The sequence below is a fragment of the Osmerus eperlanus genome, chromosome 4, assembly GCF_963692335.1.
Source record: "Osmerus eperlanus chromosome 4, fOsmEpe2.1, whole genome shotgun sequence".
Lineage (NCBI taxonomy): Eukaryota > Metazoa > Chordata > Actinopteri > Osmeriformes > Osmeridae > Osmerus > Osmerus eperlanus.
In genome coordinates, this window is record NC_085021.1 from 4,114,267 (window position 1) to 4,119,813 (window position 5,547).

General features: G+C 39.8%; 1 long non-coding RNA gene across 1 annotated transcript; it reads left to right on the forward strand.

Annotated features, from left to right (window-relative positions):
• The first annotated feature begins 473 nt into the window (after window positions 1–473).
• On the forward strand, window positions 474–2,730 carry LOC134018354 (uncharacterized). The gene is made up of 3 exons (XR_009929929.1): window positions 474–544; window positions 1,222–1,258; window positions 1,710–2,730. It is a non-coding gene; the product is annotated as an uncharacterized LOC134018354 (long non-coding RNA).
• The last annotated feature ends 2,817 nt before the right edge of the window (window positions 2,731–5,547 follow it).

Genomic DNA, 5,547 nt, shown 5'->3' on the forward strand with positions numbered 1-5,547 from the left:
AGCGACCATTAGCCTCAATGCTAACGGTCGCTTTATAAATTGTCTAAAACTGGTCCTAAGGCTGTGTCTAAGATGACTTACGAGGACTTAACATATAAATGTATTCATGCTGGTCTCTGCTTAGTTAAAACTGTTAGTTCCAGCCTCTGTTCAGTTAGTTTAACCACGAATAATGTTATGAGTGGTAAAAGCTGTTTCTATGCGTGTATTCATGGCTACCACTGACGTCACGTCGACGAGACCGCCGCCATATTTGTCCAATTTGACAGTTCTCCTCAGTTTCGCTATGGCGGTACACACCTCACACTTGAACTGGGTCCTGTGAAATAACACAAACCACATCTTGTTCATGTCTCTGTAACTGAGACATTATAATAAATCTATTTAAATTCTTGAATGTAAATGATCAGAGAGACAGAGACAGCTGATAATGAGCATTACTCTCCCTGTGTTCTGTGGTTCAGGTAGATTCAGTCTTTACACTCAGATAACTAACACTGTCTTTTTTCAGACTGAGAGAGAAACCTGATTGCTGCTTTGGCTGGTAAGTACAGACTTATTGTAAAGTTAAACAGGCTGTAGATCACATCAGCAGACTGAGTTAATATATTTTGTATTTAAAAATCAGATGAACTTTATTTGCGTTACATCAGAGTTTGTGAGTGAATACCCTCCTGAACAGACATTTAATGAACACAGAAATATTCTGTCCACACTTACTGAAGCTTTTAGAAAACATCTTTACTTTGTTGGTATATTTGTAGCACTGTTGTATTCAGATTCTGTCACCTGGAAATACTGAATGGATGTGTGGACTGGTGATGATTATACTGTGTGCATTGATGCATGTTTTACAGACAGAGTTTTAGTCCAAACTTTCCATTCAGACTGAAATATTTAAAGTGTTTCCAGTTAAAGTGAGTCTCCCATGTCAGCAGAAAGTGTTTCCTTATTTGTGGATGTCCCCATTTTACTGTCCTGTCCCTGTGGGCGGTGTCAGTGACTGACAGATAAAGCAGCCAATCGCAGCAGCTCAGCACATAATGTTCACTGCAGGGCAGCTGACAGAAGATGAAACTTTGTGCTGCTCCATGTCCCAGTGACACACAGTCTAAGCTGCAGTGTCATTACATGGTGTTTTATTGCCCCCCTGTTGGTGAACCTGCTGTGTCCTTAGCTGGAAGAATTTAACTGACAACTTTCTTTTCCTCCTTTCTTTAGACTACCTGAACTCTGACCCCTGCTCCTGCTCTGACTGGTGAGGACCAACATTTAGTTCCTTGATGGATGCGTTCCTGATACCTGCTCTGGTTCATATGAAGTGAAGCTTCCTGTCAGTGTGCAGCTGTGTAACATCTAGCAGACCTGTCCTTCTCAAACTGCATGAATGAAGTGAAACATCGATCATTAGTCAGAGAACAGATTTAACAGCTGATGTGTTACTGCTCTGATTTCCATCTGATCTCTGATCCCCAAAGTTTTGGATAGTCTCTGAGAGCAGAACTGGGATAGTTTCCATGTTTCTGATCATGAACACATTCAGCCTCTCTGATCATCAACCAACAACATTTAACTACTTCAAGTCCACAAAAGTCTGGACCAAACCTCATCCTGTACAGACAAGAGCAGAACCAATCAGCTGTGAGATCAGATGATGTGTGTGTTCAGACTCTTCTGATCAGATACTAACAAACTGTTTCTCCACTCAGACCCAGAGAGAACTCAGACGCAGAGAGAACCGGACCAGAACTCCTGCTTGGCTGATGATCAGATTTTTAGTCACTGAGGTTCAGTCCATCACATCACTGAGTATAGGAGTGTTTCACATTTTAATCACAGAGTTTTTGTGGTTTATCACAACTGCTGAGTTCACACATGAATATAAATGTAGTGAAAACAGACCTGTAAACACTGACTGAAGTTAGAGCCATGTGAGCTGAGCTGTTCTGCCTGTATAGTGGATCAGAACAGGTCCCAGCAGCAGAGTCTGACAGTAGAAAGCTGACAGTTGAAAGCTGACAGTTTTAATGGAACATCACTAAAGGCAGAAATCAGTGTGTAAAGTGAGCAGAACATGTTGTGCAGTGATCAGTTCTGTATTGTTCTGCTTCATGTTGAACAAGTCAGTGGGTCTTGAGATTATTTTAATCAAGTCCACATTTCATAGTACCAGCTGTTTTCACACACATCTGGAAACTACTGGCCTAAAAAGTGATTTATTTAACTTTTTCAATATTCTGTTTATTTGAAGCCATTAAATGTTGAACTGTTTACACAGCTTATGTAACAGAATGCTAGATTAGATTTCTGCTATCAACAATGTCTAATTATTGTTTTCTCTGTGTCTTCCTGTTCAACGTGTCTCCTCTCATTGTCCCTATCATTATTGGACATTCTGTCTTTCCTGTCCCACCTACCCCCTCTATCTTATATTTGGACATTCTATCTTGTATCCATCTATCCCCCTCTATCTTATATTTGGACATTCTATCTTGTATCCATCTACCCCCCTCCATCTAATATTTGGACATTCTATCTTGTATCCATCTATCCCCCTCTATCTTATATTTGGACATTCTATCTTGTATCCATCTACCCCCCTCCATCTAATATTTGGACATTCTATCTTGTATCCATCTGTCCCCTCTCTATCTAATTTCAAAACCAGATTTGCTTTGGCTCACCAGAATTGCTTTGGCTCACCAGAATTGCTTTGGCTCACCAGAATTGCTTTGGCTCACCAAATTTGCTTTGGCTCAACAGAATTGCTTTGGCTCACCAGAATTGCTTTGGCTTACCAGAATTGCTTTGGCTCACCGTTCTCAGAACCAGATTTGCTTTGGCTCAACGTTCTCGGAACCAGCTTTGCTTTGGAAAACCGAGGTTGTTTGGAACCTGGTCTTGCTGTTTCAGAAATCTGAGATCTCACCCAATTAATGAAGTTTATTCTTACTGAGTAAAACTCTAACTACCATATTTATTTATTTTTGTCCGCTGGTAAAAGTTAAAAACAAATTGTACTTTGTCTTGAGTTTGTATATTTCCTTAATAATTATTTTCTCTGTGGTGTGACCGAGTACTTAAAACATATTACTTATCTTCTGGATATTTACTGTTTTGTCCTATAAAACCTGTTCTTGAGTTGTAAATACATGAAATAAAAATGTTCTGACATAACTGTGTACATAAGGTAGACACTTCCATTCTTAATATTTTCCACACATTTGACAACAAACCGTTTCTACTTTCATATTTTTTGTAATTAAGCATTGCATGTAAAATTACTAATTAAATAAATTAATTGGTAGATATTGATAAACTAAACAAAGCTACATTTGAAATATCACAACAACCGGAGTGTGTTGGTGACATCAGTACAAATAAAGTACGTTTTGAGGTTTTGAAGCACAGCAACAATGCCAAGGAAGGGTCAACGTTCTCAGGCTCAGAAGCTCAGATGGCAGAAGGAGAAAGAATCTCAGCGTGAACAAGCAGAAGGTATCCCAGTGTCACAGAACGTATCTTATGCTGAGGTTGTAAGGAGAGGACATCACAGTGATGGTATGTGTGTTGGACAGTCTTCTGATGGACAGCAGGTAAACAGCAGAGGTCAGAGTGCAGTTTCTGATGGGAACACTGTCATCGATGCTGTCCAGCATGATAAAGAACAACAGGTGAAGCAGAGTGTACCTCAGGTGTCTTATGCTGACATGGTAAAGAAAGGATGTGATGCAGCTGGAACATCTCATCAACACCGTGTGAATGCGGAACCTCAGCCATCAATGACACATGTCTGTGCCTCACACAGTCAGGCTTCATTAAAATATGGAAAATACAGGAACAGTCAGTGTGTGACCAACAGTTTGGTCTTTCTGTCATTTCTTCATGAGAATGAAAAGATTAGCAGAGCAGATCTTGACCTAGTTCTGGATAAAGGTGATGTTGTGTACAGACAGGCCAGAGAACGGTTTCCTAACAGTGTCCATTTGGCATCTGATGAACTTCCAGATGAAGTGTGTGCACGCAGGTCAAAGTATCAGGTAGACTTGACTCGGCTGTCTGTGTATGGAACATTTGGAGGTGGAGAGAGGCTTCTCAGCCTTGAACATGGACTGAGCTTTCTGTCATCAGGTGTACAGTATGGGATGCTTATCATGTCAGGGTTATGTATCGCAGTTTTCAGATACAGATCTGGTCAGTACGGATACTTTGACCCACACTCCAGGAACACAAATGGAATGCCACTGTCCTCCAGGCTGTTGAACTTTGGTACTGCTGTGATGCTGAAATTCACACATCTGAGTGACATGATTGACAGGATCAAGTTGTGCTACACAATGTTTGACATCCAGTCATCTTGTATGTATGAACTCAAGCCCTGTCATTTCACTGTGTGAACACATCCAACCAGAGAAATGCTGTTTCAGACACAGGCTGCAGACACACAGCTGTTGATATACCTCCTCTGTTAGAGGAAGCTGTCAATGAATCAAACATGCAAACAGCCACTGATCAGTCTAAGAACATTTTACCAGAAATGTCAGCTGACACAAATGCTGTTCAACGAGAGGTTGATGTTACATTCCTAACACAGGCTTCTCCTGCACATGAGTGTAACTTCACAGAAGAAGTGATGAACCCTGTTGTAGATGATCTTTGTGACGATGTAATGGAAGGTGTGTCCACTGATATCAGTTTTACATCTGATGTTAAACAACAACATGTCTCATTCCCTCCTACCAGTGCTGACAAAGAAGCAACAAGAGAATCCAGTTTCCTTTCATCGCATGATGCTCACTGTGAATCAAACCTTTCACCCTCAATAAGAAACAATGTGTCCACTAAGCTCTCTGATACTGTACTGATAGGAATCTCCTGTAAACTGACAAAGTTAAATAAACAGCAGAGGAAAAAATTGAAGAGGAGACTAAGGACAGAAAAACCTCGACTAAGTAAAGAGAATAAAAAGAAGAAAGAAAGGGAAAAGTATGCTTCAGATGAAACTTTTAGAGCAAAGAAAAGCTCTTACTCAAACCTGACATATCAAAATAATCTTGATATTAGACAGAAGAAAACCCTGCAAAATATTAAGAAGTATAAACACAACTCTGAATTAAGGGAAAAACATAAATCATACATCAGAGATTCTTACAGGAAAAATCTGAAAGTCAGAGAGAAAAAGAGAGAGAGCGTGAGGAATTCCTACAGGGAAAATGCTGAATTTAGACATAAACGAAAACAGTATCTGAAGCAGTATTTTTCTAATAATTATAGAACAAACAAAGTGTTTCGAGATAGACAAAAGATGAATATCAGAAACCGTTACAGTCAAAGTGAAGCTTTTCGACAGAAACAAATGATCTACATCAGAAACCGTTACAGTCAAAGTGAAGCTTTTCGACAGAAACAAATGATCTACATCAGAAACCGTTACAGTCAAAGTGAAGCTTTTCGACAGAAACAAATGATCTACATCAGAAACCGTTACAGTCAAAGTGAAGCTTTTCGACAGAAACAAATGATCTACATCAGAAACCGTTACAGTCA